The 27,849-nt window shown below is 35.0% G+C and overlaps 1 long non-coding RNA gene across 1 annotated transcript; it reads left to right on the plus strand.

The window, feature by feature from the left end:
• The first annotated feature begins 8,367 nt into the window (after window positions 1-8,367).
• Window positions 8,368-26,380, plus strand: LOC140696917 (uncharacterized). Its single transcript, XR_012073588.1, has 3 exons — window positions 8,368-8,533; window positions 25,782-25,855; window positions 26,286-26,380. It is a non-coding gene; the product is annotated as an uncharacterized lncRNA (long non-coding RNA).
• The last annotated feature ends 1,469 nt before the right edge of the window (window positions 26,381-27,849 follow it).

A 27,849-nucleotide genomic window follows, 5' to 3' on the forward strand; every position in this document is an offset into this window, starting at 1 on the left:
AAAGGTTGAAGCAAGTCAGATATGTTTAAATTCATGAATTCCTAACAAGTAAAAAATAATTGTTCATAGCTTGAGGTTTTTAATAAAGTAACATGATTTTTAAAATAACTAGTTTAAGAGAAAAATCAAGTATGTGTCTTGTTTTCTCTATAAAAGCTACAAGTGTAAAACTTAATAGAAAAATGAAGGGATGGATGTTTCTCCCTATGGAAGTATTTCACCTAATAAATGAAAAAAAGAATGTTAGAATGTTTCACAACCTCAGATAACAATGATTTCAGGCATTGGGCATCAAGTACTGATAACCAAAATATGAGACAATCAGATATCATGTGTTTGCAGATTGCAGAACATATCCACTACTAATAAAACTGTCTCCCTAAGACACTCCTATCTGTATCTTATCAAGCTTCTAAATCAAAAAAGAAGGACAGAGAAAGGACAGAGAAACATTTTGAAATGCACCATGGGATGCAATCAGCAAAATCCATATAGTGGGAAAACTCTCCAGGACAAATAACTTGCTTTTTTCAATAAAAAAACTGAAAGAGGGGAGAAGTTTGATGAAAGTAGAACCTATATAGTTTTAAAGAAACTTAAGAGCCATATCGAATAGTGGCATTGTGTGGACTGTATTTGGGTCATATTCAAAGTCCTTTAAGTTTTATTTTATGACACTTTAAAGATCACTGAAAATTTGAACGCTGAATGAGTATTTGATGATATTAAGTGATTGTCAAAATTTTTAGGTGTGATAAGGGTACAGTGGTTTGGTTAAAAAAAACTATAAGAGGAAGATTATATTTTATAGATAATTACTGAATTACTTATAGATAAAGTGATATGAAGTGTGGGATTTGATGCAAAGTAACATGGGGGCTGGAGAAGTGAGAGGCGGAACAGTCAGATAGCCATGAGTTCTTATTTGAAGCTTAGTTTTGTGTACATGAAGATTATCTCTTCATCTACTTGGGTACATGTTTACAATGTTTTGTGATAAGACATTAAAGAAAACTCTCCGTGATCTTGATGGATAAACTACTTTGATAGACTATAGAAAGGAGTAATATTTTAGCATTCAGGTGAGCACCTAGCCCACAGTGGATGATCAATAAATGTGTTAAATGAATGAATAGATTCATATTAAGACCAGAAAAAAGTAGAATAGCAGTGTGTGAATTTTCTTCCTACGTCTCCCTCTTTATCCAAATCTACAACTCTCATTAAAAATGAGACTTTGTAAGATGTTTGTTTCAGTTGACATAATTGATGAATTAAACTTTCTGTTTCACTTAAAGGTAGCTTATTCTTTGTTAATCACACATTCTTTTAATGCAGTTTAGAATTGTTAGTAGAGAAAGTCATGTGGCTTGTATTTTCTAGTCTTGTATTCCACAAATATTCTTTTCACAATGAAAGTACCTTGATAAGAAAGGAAAGCCTGCTATCCGTTTCCCTTCTGAGGTCATGTTAAAGATAGTATTTCAAAATTCACACTGCATTCCTTTCCCTACAAAATGCTTTGTTTTATCTCAAGTGTTTTCCATCTCTCAAAGAAATGTTTCATACCATTAACAGCAGTTATATCATAATAGGGTCTTCAGTTAGGTATGGAGTATTTAATCTTGAATAAAAAGTATTTTTAATTAAATCAAAATGTAATTTCCCAACAATGAGTTATGTTTATGTCACTGAAACTGAGAGATATGCTTTAGCACAAAAGGGCAGTGACCAGAATTCCCAAGACTGGATTTGGAAAGATACTATGTCTGAATAGAGATGGAGCAGGGTAGAATACTGGTGGTTCCACTGGCAGGTTTATTAGTAATAAAGTTCCATTTGATGTTCAAATAGTGACCATAATGGCTTCCTACATTTAGCATTGTTTTGCAGGGTTACTTTTGATTTTTGCTTAATGTTTTTTTTTTTAAAAATCACTTTGGAAATCTGGGTTGTTGTTTTATTTTTTATCCTTGACAAGCGTAGAAATAGTGCAGCGTTACCAGCACCTAATTCATCTTGAGTTCAATTTTAATTCCCTAGTATTACTGTTATTTGTAGTAGGCAGATTTAATTGCTCCATTAGTTGCCCATGGAATCATCAAATGGAGCAATTTGAACCAGACCTTGCTTCCTGATGTCAGGTTTGTAGAAATTGCTCTAAGGTCTGTAAAACTCTTTGCTTTCTATTCAACAAGGTTGGTAGTTCAGCCAGCCATGGTGGTTCTATCCAACTGTGCCTACATGTTTTGAAAGAGGATATATGTTTTAAGCTTTCTGACCAAGACAGTAAAAATCAGTTCATTTCCTAAAATTTGGGTAAGATTTTCTACCTTGGTGATGTTGGAGTCTGACTTCTCAGTGCCCACTCTTCCACATCACCGTTTTACAGACTATAAGAAAAATACCCCAGAATGAAACACCAGTGTGTGAGCACACCTAAGTTTAACTGCTTTACTCATAGCTTTGAATCATATATTTACATTATGTTCTTGGTTTGTTGTTTGTCCACCCCATGTGAACATCATCTCTTAGAAGTTTAGCAAGACTCAGGTGTCAAGTACCAAAAAAAGGAAAAAATTTTCACATGTCATATGGTCACATTTCAGGTGTCAGTCAGATCTTCTTGATCTATTTTGTTCTGAAGAAAATAAATCTAAATTAAGAAACCATTAGGTTGAGAGTTATCTCTTATCACATTTACCTTGGCAATGTGTTTAATAACACTGAGTTAATAAACAATGAGTTTAATAACACTTTTTCAGTGTATTAGTTTTGAGTTTCAATTATAAGTAAATTTTGTAATGAAATATCCAGCAACTAATGGTTCAATAAAATATGGAAAAGAGATTTGATGAAATATTATTCAGCCTCTAAAATAACATGGAGTTTACAAAGAAGGTTGAGATAATTTTTGTATATTTATTTATGTTTATATTTATTTTTCATATATGTATGCTTGTCTATGTAGACATTTCTTCATAAAATAGTATTTAAGTGTAGCAGATTTAAGCTGAAATGTCACTTCTTCAACTATTTATCCCAGTATAGCTCATGACTAAAAATATATATGGGAATGTTGTGGGTATATATATAAATTTATAACTCAGACACCTACAGTCAGACAGATAGACATAGGTATTATAGTAAGAATAAACAGAGATTTAAGTATGCATTTAAGTATGAATATGCACTAATAAAAAGCTAGAACCAGCTATATTTTGTAAACTTGATCATCCTTTTATGGCCAGTTCTAAGTTACATGTAACCTCATCTCACCCATTAGCACCTCATCATGCTCTTAAGAGGTAGAAAGAACATGTCGCTGATAATGAACAATGTGTAGAAGTCTGAGGAGCCAGCTTTGATTGGAAATCTTATCCTAGTTAAATATATAGATTCCAGGCCAGACTAGCTGAATTCAAATTCCAGTCTCAGCGCATCACAGCAATTTGATCTCTCTGTGCTTTAGTTGCCTCATCTTAGATAAATACAAACTATAACTTCAGGAAAACAAAACAAAAACTACAATGTCATAGCATCATAGTGAGGAAAACATATGTCAATCATTGTAAAGGAGTGAGAACAGTGTCTGTCACAAGTCAGTCCTCAAACTGGCTGTTAGCATTGTGCCAGTCAATCTACCTTGCCTTTGACTGTTTCCTTGCAGAAACCACTGTTCTACTTTTTTTTAGCCTAAGCTTCACATTCACCATAGGGCTGTTTCATTTGTCAAAGACAACATGTTAAGGCTTGCATAGTGTCCCTCCAAAACATATGCTCAAGTCCCAACACTTGGTACCCATAAATATGACTTATTTGGAAATAGGGTCTATACAGATGTAATTAAAGCAACAAATTAAGATGAGGTCATACTAGAGAATGACTGACCTTTAATCCAGTGTGACTAGTTTACTCACGAGAAGAGGAGAGAGACAGACTCAAAGAGAAGGCAGCCATGTGATGATGGAGGCAGGCAGAGGTTAAAGCGTTGCAGCTGCAAGCCAAGGGATGCAAGAATTGCTGGCAACTACCAGAAGAAAGAAAGAGGCAAGGAATGATTCTCTCCTACAGGTTTCAGAGGAATGTGGCCCTGCGGATATCTTGATTTGGGACTTCCTGTCTCCAGATATGTAAGACAATATGCTTCTGTTGTTTTAAGACATCCAATTTGTGGTTTTAATTACAGCAACCCTGGGAAACAAGTACACAAGACATAGTGTTATGTAAATTGGCCAGCAAAGAGCAGCAGTCTTGTCAGTCCTTGCAATCAGTGTGCCTTCTCTTTCAGATGTGTAGAGATGAGAGTTGTGGGTCTTTAAAAAAAAGTTCTTCCATGACTTATCAGCATTTTACCTGGACTACTTCCAGGAGATTCTTGGTCTCTCCTGCTTTGATTCTTATTTGGCTTTGTATCAACTCCTCAGTCTGTTTCTTGTGCAAAATGTATAGTTGGACTTGTGAATTCTCCTTTTAACAGTGTTCTTGGTTTCAATTTAGAGACCTCAGTTTAGCTTTGACTATATCCTACCTAAGTTTTGATAACTGACTTCACTCTCCCTGTTGCATGGCCTCTGTATAACCAGTACCATCTCTCCTGAATGTCCCCCACCCTGCCCACACCCTCCATAGCTTATGACCATATGCTTCCAGAATGCCCCCTGGTATATAACTCAGCACCCCCACAGCTTTGACCTTCCTTTGTTTTTGTTGGCACTGACATTTTAGAGTGATGGCTGCCCATTGTGGGAAGCATAAATTATTTTAAAAAGTATTTTCCTAAATTTTCTAGCTAGTTAAATTTCAAATCTTTGGTGGACCAATGTCTTGGTATGGTTTCTTTAAATTTCATCTTACTGTACATGGAGAGAATACTAAGCTTATTCAAGTTTTCCTCACCTTATAATTTACAGCACAAGTAACTTAAGGAGACTACTTGTCTCTGCTTGCAGCACTTTAAGCTGCACCATTCACTTAATTCAATTAAGATTACCTCTACAGGCTATCCCTCCCTTGGATCAGCCTGCCTCCCGTTCTTGGGGGTGCACTTTTGCTTTTTTTAAAATAAATCTTTGAAAATCTTTTGCTTAAAAAAAAGATTACCTCTACATACATTATGTATTTAAATTATGTATGTAGAGACATCTCTACAATTAGAATATTTGGAGACAAGAGGCTGTTCTTTTCTTTCCCTTTTTGTTTATTGTTTTAAAAAATCAATATTTTGCTGCTTTAATGGCCCAAGCACTATGCTAGATACTAGAAATCTCTCTTAAAAATGCAGCCTGCAGGGATTCTATATTCAGCAAACATTCAATAATTGCTCTGTTCCTAATTAATATCCCAATATGATTATCAGAATAATTAATTATAAAGAGATCTCTCTGAAAGCTTTGGATTGAGAACAATGTCAAAGAAATGGAATCTTTTTTGTTTTGTGTATTTTTTAATTGGAGTATAGTCAATTTACAATGTGCCAATTTCTGCTGCACAGCACAATGCTTCAGTCATACATGAACATACATATATTTGTTTTCATATCTTTTTCGCCATAAGTTACTGCAAGATATTGAATATAGTTCCCTGTTCTATACCGTATGAACTTGTTTATCTTGAAATGGAATGTTTAAAAATAATTTTATGTCTATTTGTGGACACCTGAAAATTTTCTTTACACACAGTGGAAGAAACATTAAATCCAAAATTAAAAGTCCGTTTTCCCTTTCTTTCACTCTCTTGTAACATCCTTAAATCATGTGTAAATATTAAAAATAAAAATATAATTATTCCCCAAACTGCTGATTCCATAGACGTGACAGGAGACTATGTTGTTCTCTGAATCCTTTAGCTCGTATGAATAAACTCTATGTATAAATGCTACAGAAACAGGATAATTCTATAACTTTCCTGTGGGTTCTCTTTATAAAAGAAATGCACACTAAATGCATAAAATTTTTAAAATACTGAAGAGCATAAAAATGAACTTCATCTGTTCCAACAACAATTTTTAACTGAATGCTTACTGTGTGCTCCTATGTCTGCCCACGTTATTAGATCTACAAGTTGTTGGATGATGTTAACTGAAAAAGAAAATGCACAACTTTAAAGTTTAGAGTTCTGTTTTATTCAGCAGACATATCTGAGGACTTCAAGTCTGTGATAGCAGCCTCTCAGATACCTCTGAGGAGACTGCTCCAAAGAGGTAGAGGAAGAGCCAGGATATATAGGAATTTTTGCAACAAAGACCAGGTAGTCAAAACATCAAAAGACTACCGTTAACTTGAGATAGCTGTTTTTCTTTAAGTAATTTAGTACTTTTATATGTATGGGAAGATGGAAAAGTCTGGGCTCACTGAAATCATTCCTTTGATATGCACCTTAGCTTTCTAGGGCCAGTGTCCTGTGCTTTCCTATCCCGAGTATCCTCAGTGGATACCACTGCGGGGAGCAGGGGTTGGCTGCAGAGGCCAGGCTGCCTGAGTTCCCTCCAGCTCAGCGGCTCACAGTCAGGGGCAGTGGTAGTGACTGATGACTTCATGGCTGCAGCGTCCTTTGTTTACTGATGTGGCAGGCAGTATTTTTCATTCACAATGATCTCAGGAGAAAATTTATACCTAATGTTTTTAAGTGCACAAAGCTAAAATCTAATCAAGATCGTGTTGTAGCTAGTTCCAAGGCAGCCATGAAATACCAGCTCTAGACATCTTCTACTGTTTTGTAGATAAGTAATATAAGGTACCTGTTTCTATAGAAATTATCTTGTGAGTGGGGAGATGAATAAGAAACAGGTAAACTATTACATTAGATTGCAATAACTAATATGAATACAATTTTAAAAGGATTAGTAATGTCAACACTAATTTGAATAGCTTTTAAATATATGAGACTATGAATTCTGGATTCAAACGTGCCCCCTGACTCTTCAGGCACTCCTGTACATGGTAAGTGCTAGTACCACGTGGTAAGTGATAAACCACTTGCCCTGAATACACAATCATTGTCTGATTATACTTCCAACAATGTTCACACATCAAAGCAGAACTCATTTCAAAGTCATTTTAAATTAAATTAAGTATTTGAGGCACTGCAAAAATAAGCCCTCCTACAAGTAATCTGTGCTTACTGAATTCCTTTCATCTAATGCCATGTTCTGACAAAAAGGTAATCAGGAGCTTTCTTGCATGACTTCTCCTTCTTATATTCATACCATCTTATTGATTATGCCTCTTCCAGACTGGCTGTTTCTCTCCTCCCATTTTTCATTCTATTAGCTGAAACAGAATTTTATACAAGTGACTATTAACACTGACCATACAAGATAAGTCAGATTTTACAATAGGGGTCCCATTACATCATTTAATAAGTATATATTTTGCACAGGGCATTGCATTTGGGTGCTTAACAAAAACTGAAGAAAAAAAATACATAAAATAATCATAAGTTCATTTTTATATATATCCAACCCCAGGTATTAAAACATGTTCAAATAAATAATATTCTTTTTTGCATAATCAAAATGTATGGTACTTATTTCAGCTGTTGGATAATTCTCTCCCACCCTGATGTCATCCTGTTAGTGACCAGGGACAACCATGAAAACCCCATAACCCTATAAAGGTTTGCTGTGGGTAGGAATCAAAGAGGCTGTCTGATAAAATTTCCAGTTACTGGTGGAAAACACCACCAATGGAAAAGATGCATGTCTTGCTGACAGAGTATCATCATCATCATATTTATGTAGTAAGCATTTTACATAAACCATCATTCTCCATTATATTTATATACTTTAAAAATTCAACAGGATCAGATCTGTGAATACTACTCTTAAGGAGTGTCTTTCATACTATTAAAAAACATAAATCAAAGATGAGGACACATTTTAGGCTAAGAAGTTCATGAATTAAAACCCCCAAATATTTGTGATTATGAAAAAATATATATTATACATTAATATGAATCTGTGCATTGTACATACATATATAATGTAAAGTATTATATATATGTGTTTGTGTTATATGTAAAGTTACTTTCTGTCTCACTTATTTTGTGATGCTTTGATGACTTCAGGAGAAAATATACACTTTTAATATTTTTAAATGAACAAAACTAAAAATCTAGTCAAGATCGTATTCTAGCTAGTTTCAAGCTAGCCACAAAATACCACCTCTGCTGTATTTGTTAGTGTGTGAAAATTGAGCTTTTAATTCCAAGAGATAGCTATGTTTTTAGTTTAAAATTAGAACCTGTTAATAAGTACTATAATAGATCAATTCACTTTCTATTTAAATATGGTTCCAATTTGCCATTGATAGTTTGAGAAATTTAATCATACCACCTCTAATTTTCTTTTTTGTTTTTTAAATGAAATCAACTTACATTTGACAGATCAGGGTTGTCAACATATTGATGGCTTGAAGTTTTTGTGCATACATGTGATTCTTGGTAAACATCTGCATTTTCACCACTAGAAGTCATGCCAACAACTGTTGTAAAGATATTCAAATTAAACCTACAATACGCTGGAAATTAAAAGGTATGCAATGTTCTTGGTCTTAGGTGAATAAATAATGACTTTACCCTTACAGAAGTGTCAGCATGGAACTTGCCATGGCAGTAAATTAAAGGTGACATACAATATGCACTTTGCATGCAAAGTCTCCTTCTACCAATTAAAACCTTACTTGTAGTGTCACTAAATGCTAATTTTAAATGATTTTAAGGTCTTGTACATTTTTATTGATGAATGTGTCAAAGGGATGCAAGTTCTGAATAATTGTACAAACTTCACTGCACTACAAACAAAAGCTAATAAAGAGAACCTATTAAGCAGGGAGATTAAATGTCAGCTTTGTCTCAGTGCCCACTGGGACTGGATCTTTGGTTTGAACATGTCTGATGTATCTACATGTTGTGACCCATGCCACGGCCCTTACTCTTATTTACTTATTTCGTATGTTTGGTGTATTAAATTTTCGAATTAAAAAAGAAATACACAAGAAAGAAACAGACGTTTCCCCTGGGTGCCATTGAAGACGTTTATGCTGCTTGGTTGTTCTTGTAGCTTTTGCTGTTTGCTTACATTTTTGCTTGTAGGAAAAGGAGAATTATACAATTTGTCTGCACTCTACTGTCATTACTTTTTGAAACTTTTTATAGGTGAAAATGGACACAAATAATTAATATAATAGTTTTTTAAAATGTATCTAAGTTTATATTAAATTAATTTTAATTTATTTTATTGAGATAACATTGGTTTATAACATTATGTAAGTTTTATGTGCACAACATTATCTTTCTAATTCTATATACCCTACCATGTGGTCACCACTAAAAATTTAGTTTCCACTCCTCACCATACAGTTAACTCCCTTTACCCCTTTCACCTTCCCGTCTGCCTCTTCCCTGCTGGTAACCACTACTTTCTATATCTGTGCATTTGCTTCTGTTTAGTTTGGTTTATTCATTATCTTGTTTGTTTTTTATATTCACATATGAGTAAAATCATACAGTTTTTGTTTTTCTCTGACTTAAATCACTTAATACCTTCAAATTCCATCCATTTTGTTGCAAATGACAAGATTTCTTTTTTTTTTTACGGTTGAGTAATCTCATTTTGTGTGTGTGTGTGTGTGTGTGTGTGTGTGTCTATGTCTATCTATATACACACACACCACATCTCTTATCCACTCTTCTGTCAGTGGGAACTTAGATTTCCATTTATTGGCTATTGTGAAGAATACTGCAGTGTACATAGGGATGCATGTATCTTTTTGTTGAATTAGTGGTTTTGTGTTCTTTGGAATGATACCCAGAAGTAGGATAGATCATATAGTAGTTCTGACTTTTTGAGAAATCTTCATATTGTTTTCCATAGTGGTTGCACCAATTTACATTCCCAGCAGCAGTGTATGAGAGCTCCCTTTTCTCCACATCTTCACCAACACTTGTCATTTCTTGCCTTTTTGATATTGGCCATTCTAACAGGTGTGTGGTGATATCTCATTGTGATTTTGGTTTTCATTTCCCTGATGATTAGCAATGTTGAGCATCTTTTCATATGCCTGTTGTCCATCTGTATGTCTTCTTTGGAAAATGTCTATTCACTCCTGTATCCATTTTTTAATTGGATTGTCTTTTTTCTTGTTGAATTGTATGAATTTTTTAAAAACATATTTTCGGTATTAACCTCTTAGCAGCCATATCATTTGCCAGTATCTTCTCCCATTTGCTAAGTTGTATTTTTGTTTTATTAATGGGTTCCTTTGCTGTGCAGAAGCTGTTTATTTTAATGTAGTTCCATCTGTTTATTTTTGGTTTTGTTTCTCTTGCCTGAGGACACCTATCTAGAAAGATATTGCTAAGACTGATGTCACAGAATGTACTGCCTAGGTTTTCTGCTAGGAGTATTATCAATTCAGGTCTTACATTCAGGTCTTTAATCCAGTATGAGTTAATTTTGGAGTATGATGTGAAATTATGGTCTAGTTTTGTCATTTTGCATGTTGGAACAGTTCAAGAAGGATGGGTATTAAATCCTCTTCAACTGTTTGGTAGAATTCACCTGTGAAGTTACCTAGTCTTGGACTTCTGTTTTTTTGGAGCATTTTGATCACTGTATTAATCTCAGTACTAGTGATTGGTCTGTTCAGATTTTCTATTTCTTCAATCTTGGAAAGTTGTATGATTTTAAGAATTGGTGCATTTCTTCTTGGTTGTCCAACTTGTTGGCATATAGCTATTCATAATATTCTCTTATAAACCTTTGTATGCCTGTGATATCTGTTATTATTTCTTCTCTTTCATTTGTGGTTTTATTTATTAGAGCCTTCTCTTTCTTAGTCTAGCTAAAGGTGTATCAATTTTGTTTTAGACAACATCATTTTTGAATATATTCTCAATACTAGTGAAAAATTTAACTTTGTAAAAATATCTTTTAATGTATCTTTAATATATGTGACTGTATCTGCCACAATTATTAATTATGAAAAAATATTTACTTATTTTATGTTTTTAATTATAGGAATTTTGTGATATTCTATTAAATATGAAGTATCTGAGAGATATTTTTAAACTCAGAGTGAATTTTAATTGTGAATTTTTATATACTAAACAAAATAGAATTTGACCATCAAGAAGTATGTATTTGTTTCCTAACCATTGAAAGACTACAGATGTTTCATAATGCTTCCAACACAAAAAAATCTTTACTTGAGTATCATCCATTTTTCACTCCAGCTTCCTTCCATATCAAAGCTAGAGTGATGTTTTATAAATCAGTTCTGATCACATCACCCCCTCCCACATAAATGATTCAGCAGCTTTGATAACTATGAGGATACAGGCCAAAAGTCTTAACATGAACGTCAGGGTCCTTCATGATCTTTCTGTATTTACCTTGTTTCACTCTGCACCTTCATACACCAGTCTTTCAGTTCCTGAATTGCTATGGTTCTTTCTAACTTAGGTAGTTATCAGCGCTGTTCTTTCTGTCTGGACCCTTCTGTCTGCCAGCCCTCAGCCATCTCTTACCTAATCAAACATCTCTCACTCTTCGTTCAGATCTTAAACGTTACTTCCTAAAGAAGCCCTCACCCATGCTGCTGTCTACACTTCCCCACTCTGCATCTAGGCTACGTCTCTCTGGTACATTATCATGTAATTTTCTTCTTTACACTTAACACAATGTGTTTTTCTATTAAATATTTATTTGTATTTTTATTTCCATGTCCACCTCCCGTATCTACTACAGTGTTATCATACATAATAAGTATTTAATAGATGTGTTTGCAAATGTGTTGAAAATACATGTGAGTGGACTGAGATTATTCCAAGTAATATCCTGTATGCTCTGATGAAGCTGACAGAGTCATTGCTAATAGGTGATTTTTCTCTTTTCATTCCATCTTACCGTTTTTATCCAACTAACTTGCCGTCATCAAAATACTTTTTCCATTCAAAATTATATTGATATGATGTTAAATTAAGATGAGATGAAATGCTTTGATTCAGAGGAATGGCGCTCACAGGTTTTTATATAAAAGAGAGGAAAAAACAAAGAAATGGCTGTCTCATCATCCCGTGCTGCAACTCAGTTTCTGTTTACTGCCAATTATTTTTAGTTAATGTATATATGGGTGTATTTGTGCTAATTGGCTTATAATTCTCACATCAAAATAGTGCTGCCTTATGATACACCTGTGCTGTGTTCAACCTAAGCTCACTCTGCTTGTTGATGAAAAGCACTCTTACTATGGGAATAATACCACTGCTACCCCTGCTGCTACAGCCGCTGCCTGTACTGTTGCACTGGGATTTCTAAGCATGGCAAAAGTAGCTGCTCAGAATCAGATGGAGATATTTAGGAAAGTAAGAACTTAATTGAGGTTTTCTTCCCCCACTGAATCCTTAATTTAAGAGAGCATGAAAATACATAACTGCAAAAGAAATTAGACAGCTGTCAGACATGCTTTATATCAAAAGATATATTCAGTGACTTTTCCATTTGCAGGCATCAACACAGTATTTCCCCAAAATAAAGGAAGAGGATCTTGAAACTATTTTGATTCTCTACAAAAGGCCATTTTCTCTATGATATAATGACAATTGTATATTAACATTGGTGGACATAATTTAGATGATCATGCTTTAATAAGGTTTCTATCCCTTGATACCAACTATTTTCGCTAATGTCCCTGGCACATGAGATTTTGAGTTTCCACCAAGCTCTCATCCATTAGTGATACATGATGAGACTTACGTGCAAAAATTCCATTAATATTAATGAGATTAGCTCTCATAAATCTAATGTTACTGCTGATATAGTAGATCATAGAAACAGTACAATTCTGTACATCAATTAGAGAACAATAGGGTTACTTTGTCAGATATACAAATACATAAAATAGTTAACTAATTAATATGTGAGTAAAGTCATGAAAATTCTAATAATTATGATGATAAAGAATTTCAAACAATTACCATTTTATTCTGACAACTCTGTTTTCTTTCAAGTCAGCTGCTGTGAGCAATATGCGTGAATAATATCCAACAGTATGGCTTGGATGGATATTGTGTGGAGGGCTGGTAATTGCTGAAACATCTTTATTTGCATGTTGTGGATCTGAATGGAACACACATGCTACTGTATCTCATCACTCCTGCTGTTTCATCTTCATGTAAAGTCTTCCTTGGCTACTTGGCATCCTCAATTCTGAACTTAACATAAATTATTTGATATTGACTTTTTTTTCTCCTAGAACAATTCAAATGATTTTCTCTGGGAAAATATGAAAATGGTCGCTACAGCAGTTGTTATTTGTTAATCCTTTATTTATCATATTTTCAATAAACATTTACTGAGGCTTTATTATTTAGTAATAAATGTCAGATATGTAAAGATAAAGAATTTCTCTCTGCTATAAAGGAATCACCATCTACCAATGACATAAACATGCAAAATAGCAATGCAGATACACAGTGGTGATTATGCATGATGAATTATGGAAACACAGAGAGGAGTAACTCCCTGAACTTTTGGGGAGCAGACAGTGTATATGATCTGGAGAGGGTAGCAATAGCTGAAAAAGGAATCCCTTTATATTCCTGCATTCTAAATACCTGGTTCTTGGAGGCAAAAAAGAATTTCAATATCCAGATTTGGGATTTAATCAGGTAAAAACCAAAAAGTTAATATTTTTAAAACTATATCATGCAATATTTTAATTATTAACTTTTTATATGGATAGGAGAAGTTGGACAGATGGAACACAGCAAAGAGTCTCCCTGGGCCTGCTTAGGGAGACTATAGGATGGATCTGGTGAGTCAGGTGGAGGTCACTGTTTCTCAGCCTTCTAACTGGCTTTCACACAGTCAGGATTATCCTCATTCCAAATCCCCACCCCCTGTCTTTCACAATGCCTTTCCATTAGTCTTCTGATAAATGCATCTCCAAGCATGGCACTTCTGTCTAATGCTTCTTCTCACTCCTCAGAACAAAACTCAAGTAACTTGCAAGGCCTCCCAGATCTTCAAATTCCATACCTGGCCAGTACTTTCAGGCTTCATTACCCTTTGCTTCCAACTCACCCCTTGCATTACATCCAACTGAATCACTTGCAGTTACCTGAGCCTTCCATTTTTTTCATTTGGATGTGTGTGCTATCTTTAGCTCAGTTTTTGTTTTTCTTTTGAAAGTTCGTTCTGCCTTCTAAAACCAGCTCGACAGCCACTGTATTAGTTTTCTATTGCTGATGTAACAAATTGCCATAAATTTAGTGGCTTAAAACAACACAAATATCTGATCTTGCAGTTCTGGGGTCAGAAGTCTGAAATAGATCCTATGGGGCTAAAATTAAGGTTTCAGTAGGGCTACATTCCATCTGGATATGCTAGGAGACAGTATGTCCCCTTGCCGTTTCCACTTTCTCAGGGCCACCTGTATTCCTGGGCATGTGTCCCCTTCCTCCATCTTCAAAGCAAACAGTGCAGCATCTATCTTCAAATTGGGTCCACTGAGATAATCCAGATTAATCTTCTCATCCACAATCTTTAACTTAATCACATCTGCGAAGTCCTTTTGCCATGCAAGGAAACATATACACAAGTTTCAAGAATTAAGATACAGATATCTTGGCACATTATCTTACCTACCATACTCAGCTTCCCTGTAAAGATTTATATCATCCCCATTCCCCCACTAAATGTTAGTGCTTCCCATTCCATGTATATTAGTTAGCCCAGGCTGCCATAACAAAATATCATAGACTGAGTGGTTTAACAGAAATTTATTTTTTATAGTTCTTGATGCTGGAATTCCAAGGTCAAAGTGTCAGCATGGTCATGTTTTAGTACAGCTCTCTTCCTGGTTTGCAAATGGTCACCTTCTTGTTGTATCTTTACATGGTGGAGAGGAACCTCTAGTGTCTCTTCCTCTTTTGATAAGGGCACCTGTTCTACCATATCTACCATAAGGTTAAATGAGGTCATAAGGATAGACCTCATTTAACTTTAATCATCTCCTTAAAAACTCTGTCTCCAATATAGTCACATGGGGGATTAGGGCTCCCAGAATAATATACATATGAATCGTTTCTGTATCATAATTGTTTTCATGTCTTCCTTTGACTTGGAGATGTTAAGAATAGGATACATGCCTTTTCAATAAGACTAGTGCTTCAAAAATAACAAATGTTTGTGTAACCAAAAATTTTTGATTTAGGGTAGAAGAATCATCTTAGCTATCCTTTGAGAAGATAAAGTTAACTGCATGTGAAATTAAGTGTAACAGGAGAAATTGCCAACACAGACCATGGGGCAGGCTATGGTCTGTGACAGGCATGGTAGTGGGAAGGCCACCAGTGGTGCGTATACTTAATTAAAATTTACCATGCCCATTGCCCTCAAATATCTTTGCTATTTCTAAGAATCACTTTCATTTGTCAGAATAACAAATGGCAAAATAACAGTGGACACTAACATAAAAGAGCAAAAGGAAAAATCTTATGATCCAAAGTGAATAACCTTTTAACTCACCTTTTGGGTTATGGTAATTGCATTTATCGGAAACCATTTGGAGTTACAAACCTTTAAATGTTGCTCTCAGTTATGTTTTTTTTTTCTAAATTCACTTTTGAACTTTAGAATGTATGATAAATTCAATATCATAGATAGTTCAGTGCCTTAATAAACAACAACTTAATGAACAATTTTGAGAATGTAGTAAAGTGTTTTTACTTGATGTTACTAAAGAGTGTATAAATAGAAATGAAATTATTGCACTAAATTGATATTGAAAGCAATGCTTCTTACTTATACCTACTAGTAGCCAGAAGGTGTTTTACAGTCTCTTACTTTTTTCAATGGACTAAATTTAAATCAGAATCAGAAATAAGATTTTTAAAAAATTTCTATCTTAGAACTAAAACTAGAAAGAGTCATATGATTAGATTTTGAGAGAGATTTATTTTATACCATATTCATCTTTATCTGTGATATTTTAGAAGGGTAAAGCTGTAAGTTGTTTATTCTCCCAATTCATCATCCGTTATCTTTTTTCATACAAGATAAAGCTCATGTCAATGTAAATATTGACACAGCATTCATTATAGAAAAACATCTTAATATAGTTGGCAAGTTATATATGCAAAAACTATTCTATTTATTGTAATAATGTGAGTTAAATATGACTGTCCCATAGAAGCTATAATTTGATAAATGAGTAAGTTACCAAAATATTTTATTAAAGGAATGTTTTTGTTTTTGAAATAGAAACTCACTCAAAGAAGGTTATTTTAATAATTGCAGAGCACTTCATAAAACACAATAGGAAATTTGGCTAAGCTTTATGAAAATGTTCAACAGAAAGGGTCCTGTCTGACTTACTCAGTTATCTACAACTCCCAAAATGAGGACTTTTGAGAGAATGTTGTTGACTCTGCACAGACTAGATATAGTCAGTCACATACGGAAAGGGCCAGAGGTTGCAAAAATGACTGCTTAAGCCTGACTCTGCTGTGGAGACCATGGGTGTGGGAGGAGGGAGTCCCTGGGAAAAGGTCAGTAGGGAGGAAATACTGATCAAATATGATGTACAGAACACTGGGCAGGTAACTAAAATCCATTGAAAATAACCATACACTCATACTAATTTCATCAGTTGTAATGTACATACTCAGTGTACTTCCTGGTTACATTATATCTAAATGCAACTTTTTCAGATGACGGTATAGTTTATAGGTGAGGATACAAGAGCTTAGAGAATGTGTTAGTTTGTGTTTACAGAACTTGATAAATGGTTTATAAATGATGGGTCTAATAATGAAAGATACTATCACTTCTGTTAAGAAGAGTTTTTCAGTTTTTGGTAAGGATCTGAGACTCAGGTTCTACTGTTAATTTGACTCTCCTCTCACTCCCCCACCCCAAATTTCTAAAAATATGCAGATTCCAAATCAGTTCACTAATTTTGGGATGTGGCAGATTATACTTTAATTATTCGTAAAGATTCATTGTAATCTGACCATTGATTGTTTCAGGCCACTGACCACAGACAGCAAATATGTCCTTTTTGCAAAATTATAGAATTGTCCTGCTTTTCTCTGTTTGCTTTTAGTTCATCCAGCTGGATCTGAAGTTGACTTTTTCTTTTAGTACATTAGTAAAGGCCTTTCCAAGTAGAAAAGACATTCAGGATTCTAGCATTTTATGACCATAACCCGGGGAACAGAGCCTCACTGTACATGTAGTGGGATTCAGAAGAGACCCAGAAACAGTTTAACAAACTGCTTAACTACTGCGCACGGGGCTGATAACTCCTGCCCTGAGGTGCCTTGTTCTCATTTTCCCTGTGCAACCCAGATTCAGAGAGTTCCGTATTGTTGTTTTCAGTCATCACAACACCATGAGTCTGCTTCCATGTTTCCATATTTATTGAGACTTCTAGTCTTAGAGAAACCCACCCTAAATAAAATTAAATTAAAAAAGAAACCCATTAGAAATGTATCTACAAAATCTGTGACAGAGCAGAAAGCTTTTTCATAAGCATCAATCCCAGCAGGGAATCAGTCTGTTTCTGTTACCACGTGTCTTCTCCCCACTCACTGCCCCTCCTGAGATTAACCTTCGCCTTCCCTGATCCAGGATGGTTTGCTTGCTCTTGGACCTGCTGCATGGTGGTGTATTGGTACCCTCCTTTCTGTCATCCTGGGATTGTACTGCTGTCCTGTATAAAAGCCCATGAGTTTCCCAGACGCCATGGTATCTCTTTTCCTTGTTTTCCTACACCTTTTGTGTAGAGGACATTCTTTAGAGGCTTTCTGGGAAATACTACACAGGACGTAGCTTTTTCAGTCCTCTCAGGTCTGGAAATACAATAAACTCAGTCTTAATTTATAGCTTGATGGACAGACAGTAACTAAGTCTGAAATTTTCTCTTCTCCAAATCTGAAGACATTGTGCACTGTCTTCCAGCTACTTTTGCTGACGCTAAGAAATCTGATGCCATTCCACTTCCTGATTTTTTTCCTTATATGCAAACTTTAAGCATCTTTTCTTTGTTCTTTCTGTTCAGTTTCAAGATGATGGGCCTTTGTATTTGTGTGTGTGTGTACTTTATTTTTCTAGGCACTTGGAGGAATCTTTCGATTTGGAAACTCATGGCCTTTGGTTCTGAAAATTTTGTTAAGTTTTTTTTTTTGATAATAGGAAGATACTAGTTTTCTTTTCTTTCTCTTTTTTTTTTTTTCGATGCCAGTTTTCATCTTTTTTAGAAGCTACTCTGAATCAGATATGGGATCTTTTAGACTAATTTTTTTGATGGATTTATATTTTTCGTATTTTCCATCTTTGGCAGTTTGTTTCAGTTTATGTGAGATTTTTCTCAACTTCATATTCAACTTTTCTTTTATTTAAAGGAAAAGTCACCATTTTTTATTTCCAAAAGTTCTTTTTTTGTTTTATGACTGTTTGTTTTATGGCCTCCTATTCTTATTTTACAAATGCAATCTCTTCTTTCACTTCTCTGAAAATATTAAATTCCTTTGTGTTTAAATTTACTTCTGTTCCTTGCAATGTCTCTGCCTCTGTTTTGTCAGAATCCACTTTTAAGATTGTATCTTTTGATTTCTTTCTCCCAGTTTAGGTACTTTTCTCAAATATCTGTCAGTTTTTGGCACTCACAAACATATTAGAACCTCTGTGTTAAAAAGTGGCTTGAAAACAAAAGATTTTACTATAAAAGCCCCAAATACAGGTTTTTCTCTTTGCTTTGTCCAGGATCCCTGAGATGAATTTCTCAGTCTCTTCTTTGGGAGCATAAGTCTAGCTCTAGTCTACCCTCCTGAAGGAGTGTGGAGAAAAAAAAAAATGTCAGGCGGACTTTCATTTTTAAGCCCTCTGTTTGTCGTACATAGTTCCCTCCCTCCTTCCGAGTGTCCTTTGGAGCAGAGCTTGGCTCAGAGCACCCGGTACCATCCCTGAAATAGAATGGGAAGGTGTCTAGAAGTCCAGCTCCTCTCCCTAAGAATGTTTTAACCAAATGTTATTTTCAGCTCTTTATCTCCAACACTGAATGACTTAGGGGATTTTTAGTTTGGATCTCTTTACTATGTAACTTCAGATTTTAATAGTTCCCAGTGTCCTAAGTCAGATAGTAGTTTTCCATCTACTTCTAATTTTCCAAAGTTTTGTCATGTCTAGTCTTCTTTATCTGCTGTTGGCACTTCTCTCTCCTTTTTGTTCTAGTGTATTTAGTCCCATTTTGTGTTTACCTTCATTTTAGTGTGCATTCTGAGGGGTGAGCATAAAATTGCCAATGTGCGGTTTTAATTAGCCTCCATTTGACTTTTTAAACCATACTCATGAATTAGTTTGATAAATTAAATGGAAATAAAAATATTCTTCCTTAAATAATGACCTTAGTGTAGAAAGTACCAAGTAATAATAATAATAATAATAATAATAATAATAATAATAAATGTACCTTTGAAAGTGGGAACTAACTTTTTAAAAAATTTGTCATTGGATTTCCCATATTGGTTCTTCAAGTATTTTTCTTCATAATGTAAAAAGACTCAGTCATCTTCCCTGAGTGGTAATCAACATCAAAAGGCAGAAACTACCAAATTTAACCCTTCATCTATTAAAAAAAAAACCCAAAAACAAAAAACATCTCCCAAAACTTTCTTCTTTAGGCCATAGTTGAGCATATTTATTCACTATGACAGGGTCCAACTCTCCGCTTTTGTCAGTTTTTTATTAGGATTGAATTTTCATCTTTCAGCCATCTCCCTCAAAATACACACACACATATTCATATGCAGAAATGCACTGACATGTTATACACACACACATATTCTTTTAAAAACTATCTAAAATGGTGCTTTTTTCCTAAAACTTTCCTTTCTCAAAATATCTGCACAGCCCCACTTTCACAATCGTGAATTCAACAGCCTATGTAAGGAAAATACTACCATTACTAAATAGTTATATTACACTAATTCTTGGTTCATTAACTTTTCCTCTTTTGATTTCAACAGTCACTTTGTAGTAGGTTGAATCGTGGCCCTACAAAAGATGCGTCCACATTCTACTTACTGGAATCTGTGAATGTTACCTTGAGATGAAGAAGTCATCCTAGATACAAGTGGGGGATACAGGTGTCCCCCAAATCCAATGACACTTGTCCTTATTAGGGACAGGCAAAGAAAGGTTTCAGATAGACAGAAGAGGGGAAGATATGGACACAGAGAAGAGAAGGCAGTGTGAAGACGGAGGCAGTGATTAGACTCCTGTGTCTGTAACCAGTAATGCCAAGAATTGCCAGAAACCACAGAAGCTAGCAGAGGGACGTGGACATGGGATAGATTTTCCCTTAGAGCCTCCAGAAGGAACTGACTCTGTTGACACCTTGATATCAGACATCTAGCTTCTACCTTCCAGAAATGTGAGAGAATAAAATTCTGTTATATTAAGACACTCAGTTTGTTTTGATAGCCCTAGGAAATTGACCCTACCTTTCTTTTTCCCCCTGCAACTTGAGAAACAAACTGAAGATCCCCATACCCCAAGTCCTATTCCCATGTTGGCCTGAAGTCAGAGCTTCCAGGATGAAGGAGCCAAGATGAGGCAGGATGTGAATTAGGATCACTTCCCGAAGCCCTCTGATTGATGGGCTACACTGATGGAGGTGGCCTGTATGATTTGAGGAACTTTAACTTTAGCAAACTGGTTTTCTTGGATGAGGATAATATAAGTCTAGAATCACTGTGATACCACACAGTTAAACCATACTATTAGCTCTACCCCATATAAAACTTCTTTAATGTCTAAATAATTTGTATCTGTCAAATATCAGTTCTGTGATCAATGTGTGAGTAATTTTCAAAAATCATGTTTTAATTCAAGCCATTTATGGTTTAGAATGGAACTATTACAGTTTTTTAAAATTTTTATTAAAGTATAGTTGATTTATAATATAGTTTCAGGTGTACAACATAGTGATTCAATATTTTTATAGATTATACTTCATTTAAAGTTATTTCAAAATAATGGCTATATTTCCCTGTGCTATACTGTATATACTTGTTGCTTATCTATTTTATACATAGTAGTTGATATCTCTTAATTCTCTACCCCTATCTTGCACCCTACCTCCCTTCCTCTCCCCACTGGTAACCACTAGTTTGTTCTCCATATCTGTGAGGGAACTATTATAGTTTTAAGTAACACTGAACACATTGTATCACTAGTCTTTTCAACAGATCCTCATGGATTATTTGGAAATGATTGATTTATCAAAGGAAGCATCCTGATGCACTCAGTAATGTAATATTCTTCTTCAGATACATTTGCTGCACATTTCTGACAGCTTACTGAAGAAACTTCCTTCACATTTATATCAGGAAAATAAACTGTGTTATTATATTTACTTGACCAATAAACAATGTCTATGTAGTATATTTTATGATTTTTTATTTTCTTTCAAGAAAGCTATTAAGGCAAAAAGATAAAATGGCCATTAATATTATTCAGATTAAGATCTGAATAAAAATATATCCCAGAAGATCTTCTCTGCTTTGTTCTGAAATGTCAGGAAGTTTGTGGTTTCACGGATACTTTCTATAATTGTGTTACAAGAAGAATTTGAGTAGAAATTTAAAGCAATTCATTCAACAAATAATTAGTAAGCGTCTTCAATGAGCTGGTCTTTGTGCTCAATGCAGGGAATCTATTTTAAGAGTAGTTTTTATTTTCTTTAAACTTTCTTATTGACTCACTCTCCAAATGTGAATATGAAACAAACACATATACACCAAATTAACATAAATCAGTTCTGACCTTTATAGAAGATCTAAATCTCTTTTCTAAGAACAGGAGTTCTTAGGAGAGAGGATTGCAATGACATGAAGTGTTAAGGAGTGTTAATTATGCTCAGACCTTATACATTCTAATACCTGAATGGACTGAACTATTATAACTACACCTGAATCTAAATAAGAATTTTATTTAATTCCTGGTGTATAGTAGTAAAAGTACCAGAGCATGGGAGATATGAAGGTGTATGACATAGTACAGTCACTTAAAAAATGATAAGGCATAGAATGTTTTATTTCTCTCTCTAGAAGTTTATTTTTAGTTTTAGATATAATTGTGTGTGTGTGTGTGTGTGTGTGTGTAAGAGAGACAGAGAGAGACAGAAGCTTGAAAAGGAAATAGTCTTTGTGATGTGCAGATCACTTTTGTTTTGGTGTAACATTTCCTATTTGCCCAAATTATATTTAGCTTTCTCAAACCACTTCCATCCAAAATAGTCTGCTAGTTTGTTTTCTGTAATTTCTTAATAGCTAGCTTAATGGAGGAATATTTATTCTTCCCCAAATAAGTCATATATTAAACAAAAATCTTACTTTCCCTTATAAATTCTCAACATTTTTGAGGTGTCAACAGGAAATCTGATTTCCAGCTTTGTGTGAATAAATAGATAATGATAGATAGGCAGAAACTGCCACCTATTGTCTAGGGAGACAATATCAGCAATCCAGATGATCACACAAGGATGCATTGTTTGATATAACATGTATTCATTTTAATTAATATTTTCGAGAGCCTACTCTGTGCCAAGTACTCTGTCAGTTACTGAGCTGAATGCAAATATGTTAACAAAAATAGTTCTGACATGGATTATATTTTAGTAGAGAAAATTGCAATTTTAAAAATATGCAAAAATAAAGTTTGTAATATCTTTGAGGACAGTGTGAACGTAAATGGAGAAGAACAAACTTTGGGGACATTGGTGAAAAGTTTACAGTGTAAGTGCAGCAGATGCTTCATTTCCATGGCCACATCCCTTCAGTGAGCTGTGACTTATTTCTAATTCCAGCATCTGCATCTCTTGGCCAGATTTGGTTTTTTCCTGAGGATGTTGAAAGGGCACACAGCCTTTATGGTTAGCAAGCCCAGGAAATAATTCTCAATCGATAGCTGGGAGAAGTATGTAAAAATGCTAAGCCCCTTGGGTGGGTTGGGTGGATGGATGCTGAGATGTGCGTTTTACTGTTTCCCAAGTTTCCCCATGTGTTAAGCTCTAATCATTCCTTGAAAGTGGACCTTTTATTACCTGCCTTTCTTCCCCTGAATGACTCCCCAACTTGCCCCCAAGATTTTCCTCTACCTCTCAAGTGAACTTATTGTTCTGAAATCCTGTCACATGTCTGCTTCTGCTGGATATTTGATAATACAAATGTCCTTAGGAAGCAAATTCTGTGAATAGGACACTAAAATTGGATCACTTGTTCTAAAGTGTCTCAGACAAATGGAAAACAAACCCTCTCTGAAGACAGTACTTAGGGGAATGATAGCCCTTGGCATGCTTGAGTATAGCATCAGTAAGATGCTCATATGAGGTGACTCAGGATGAGAGGTAGGTGGAGGAGAAAGCAGTAATTTATGCAATGTCTCCAGCATTTGAGAGATGAGATGGCCAAAGGAAATCCTGTTTTTGGAGTTGGTTCGCTGTGGGGAAGGAAGGTAATGCACTGAAGAGAGGAGGACACGCTCAAATCAGCCAATTACTAATTCAGGGCACAGTACGAAGGCCAGGAGGTCTTTGTGACAGCATTTAAGGAGGTCCTTATATCTTGTAGCCAGAGAGCAGACTTGTTGAAAATCTGGCCTATGAATTGATTGTAAAACTGAAATTACCAAGAAAGTCATACTGAAATCCCTAAAATTGTTCCTGCTGCAAACATTTTAGTTAAGGTCATAAATCAGAAGAAATACCACATATCAGATGGATTAATGCCATGGTCAAAGTCTCAAAAGTTGCCAAAACCCAAACTGATTATGAGAGGTAATGTTGAAATATGATAACATTATTCAAACAGCAGCCACAATCACATTACTGTGATAGATATGGCATTGGTTTGTTCTATAAAAAATAAGTTGTGCAAGTATAACTTTTTTGAGTACTTTATTACATTGAATAGTGCTGCCTCCCCACCCTGCAATAAAAAAGATGTCTGAATCATAATCCCTGGCATCTGTGAATACACTTAACTGTAGATGTAATTAAGGTAAATATTGTCATGGACTTGTACCCTGAATCCAATGAGAATGTCCTTACAAGTAACAGAAAGGACACACAGAAACACAGGGAAAAGCCATATGAAGGCAGAGGCAGGGATTGGAGTTATGTTGCCACAAATTAAGAAACCACCAGGAGCTGGAGGAGGTGGGGAAGGAGCCTTTGCTAGAGTGTTCAGGTGGAGCATGGCCCTGCTAACACCTTGACGTTGGGCTTCTGGACTCCAGAAATGTGAGAGGATACATTTCTGTTGTTTGAAGCCAATGCAGCAACTGTTAAACTTCTAGAATAAAAGTGCTGCCTCTGACATCACTAATCACAGTTGGTTCTTGTGAATGTTCTAAGGAAACTTAAGATTTCCAGTACAAATGTGCACATGGAGGGCATGAGCAAGACTGTGGTGATAAGCAGGACTGTGGAACAGCACTTAGGGCACAGTTGCAACTTGGGAGGGAAATTTGTCTTTTATACATTTATAGTGTATAGAATCATCAGCATTCATACTCATTCTTTATGTAGTTTTAGAGCTTAATTGTAGTACCTCTGACACAGACTAGTTATCTAGAGGTAAATTAACTCACCTTCCTCGAGCCTTAGTTTTTCCATACACTAAATAAGGGATTTCAATTGGGAGTAAAAACGTTTTTGTTCTAAAATAATCTCATCCTAATTTTCTGATGCCTTTAAACATAAAAACCAATGAACTTTACTGTAAATTTATTTAATTGATCAGTAAAAGGACATATATTGAGTTGGTCAGTTTTGTTTACTTACTGTTACAGAGATTCATTAGTTGTCTGCATTTTAATTGCCTACATCCAATCTGTTCATCTCTTTTCCTTTGTGAGGTAGTACAGTGGTTCCAATGGACTTTGTTAGCCGTGGCAAAATCAAGTGTTGATTCAACTCTTCCTACTCGGAAGTACAGCTGGATTATGTTCAGTACCACTGATTCTGTGACCTATTTTACATATTCACTTAACAATATTAACAACGGAACATCACTAGCAGCCTTAATGCTGAGATGAGAAACTTGCCTCTAATAATTAAAGTTTTAGTAAGAACCATTAAAATCTCATTGCTTTTTTTTCTTATTATTAATGAAATAAAACAAGTTTGCACCTGTATTTGAACACAAAAATGGACGTGCTAAATAAGGATATGTCAGTTGGTGATTCAGTGGATGAAACATATACAAATACACATCAATACATACAGTATTTTTAAAAATTTTCTGTACGAAAATTTTTTTCATCATCAAATGTGTACCCACTGTTCATTTTTTGCCTGTTCTAACTCCTAGAAGAGCATTTAGTTTCTCTATTGCATATATAATCAGAAAGTTTTTTTATTTGGGGTATTTTAGATATTGACTTGTAGATATTCTGTGTTTCTGGAAAAAAATTAGTCATGAGCATCAGCATTTTTTTGCTTCCAGCAAAAGGGTATAGATTCTGCTGTCCAATATAGTAGTCACTAGTCATATGTGACTATTGAAATTCAAAATGGGGCTAATCCAAATTGGCATAGGTTATATGTGTAAAATGCATAGCAATTTTGAAAATTTAGTACATGATGAATGAAAATCATCTCAGTAATTTTCTATTTTATATTTAAATGATAACATTTTGTCTATATAAGTATAAATAGAGAAGAATATAAACTAACTCATCCTATTCAATTTTTTAATATGGCTACTAGAAGATGTATACTGGAGTTTATGCACATTTGTGGCTCACATGATTTTTCTGTTGGACATTAATTGTCAATTTTCTGTAAGTATTAAAGCTTCTGTATGACTTGCAAGCTAGCTTACAAGGAAAGATGTTTTAAGAGAGGGAGGTTAACATTTTTTGAATATATATTAAGTGCAGAATGTTATCCTATTCCTTTTAGAGAAGATCAAACCTCACAATAATCTGAGAATGTTGTCATTATTTTCCCCATTTTACTGTTAAGACTTTGAAAGCTTAGATTGGTTAGTTAGCTTGCGTTTTTTTTTTTTTTCTGCAAGACTAGTTAAAAGTAAAGTCAGAAGCCAACACATGTACCATCTGCTACTTGCAAGGTTTTTGATTTCACAAGTTTCATTTCTAGTAGAAGATGTCAGAGATTGCTTGTTGTCTTTAATATCTGTTTTCCCTCTTGTCATAGTGATAGAATTCCTAATTTGTGTTGGGCCCTGATTTCTCAATGCACTTGCAGTTCTGTATAGCATCTGACGAAGGTGCAGCCAACGGGATCCAAGGGGATGTGGCTCTTCCTCAGGGAATCTACCTCAAGAAAGATGATATGTGTCTTCTTCACCACTTTCGCCTTTAACGTGTGATGTCTGGAGTCAAAGCAACCACTTTGGACTATAATATTTTAGAGATAAAAACCACTCCTAGGAGAATAACAAGATAACCTTAGTTTTTGGAGGGGACACACTGAAGAATTGGCATAAAAACAGTTGGACAATTTACCTCAAGACTTCCACATGTGAGAAAGATAAAAGCAGATATTAAAATATTGACATAGTTAGTCTTTGTGATTTTTAAAAAGCTTATTCCTATTTGATGCCAATAATAGCTAAATAGCCTTTAAAATGGAATGAGAAATCTTTCTTCAATAGTTTCAAGTTTTAGGTAAACAATAACTGAAAAACCTGAAGAATGGTAACTTGGTAGAAAGAAAAATAAGAAAATCTTAACCAAGGGACATGTCAGGCTTTCTGGTCATGGTAAGAAGCAGAAGGGGTAGAAAAGGGGACAAAAAAACTTAAAATATAAACGGTAAAGATACAACCTGACATAGTTACCCTATAATTGTGCATAAATCCCTTTAGTGTCTCAGGGATACCTTTCATTCTGAAGTAGTGCAGTTTGGTGTTCAGATCTCTCTCCCACACCATCTTCAGCTCAGACATGGCATAAACACACCTTTGAGTGGCAGATGCTTACACTTAAGCTATAAGTAGGAACAGTTTCAGTGCTTTTTCCTGTTATCCTCAAGTCATCAGAATGAGAACATAAGCAGAGAAAAATGTCCATTCCTGATCTGTCTCAACTATATAAACTAGGGAAAATGAACAAAATATATGACAGAAGACTCCCCTTGTATACCATGGCTGGAGATGGAAACCAGTACAAAAATGCCAACACTAACTGATGCCTCTGAATGTACAGTGGACAGCCAGAGCCAAGTGGGGAGGCTATTCATTTTATTTCGCTGCTTGCTCATGTCTTACTTTTCATTTTTCCCACTTTCTGGTTGTCATTTTGCCCGTGAAGTTTTTCATTAAGCTTTCAGCTGACAGGCAGGTGATAGTCTTCAAACCTGGGATTAGTTCAGTAATAGGAATCCTTGCTTGAGGCTCTGTCTGCATTTCTGAGGCAGGACATTGTCCGGGAGTTCTGCCAGAGGGAATTTCGAGAGGTTGGTGGAGATTCCAGATTAAGGACCTCTCCTGGTCCTTTCCCTCCATTCACACTCTTCCATTCAGTCTTACTGAGCATCTTTAAGCAGTCTTGCCCTTCTAGAACTCAAGCTGAGGAGGAACAGACAGGCATGGAAACTGACCACCAGAGAGTGTGTCTCCTGTCATAACTTCCTTGAAATTCAAAGCAGTGTTGAGACCAAACAGATTTTAAGGAAGTTTACCAAATCTATTAACTGAGTTAAATTTATGAGTAACTAACTCTGTGGCCTGCTGAAGTTGTTTTCTAATTGAATTTTTTTACTAATTATTCTATTATTTTCTTTAATTTAATTTATATATATTATGTAC

This window comes from Vicugna pacos, chromosome 6, assembly GCF_048564905.1.
Source record: "Vicugna pacos chromosome 6, VicPac4, whole genome shotgun sequence".
Lineage (NCBI taxonomy): Eukaryota > Metazoa > Chordata > Mammalia > Artiodactyla > Camelidae > Vicugna > Vicugna pacos.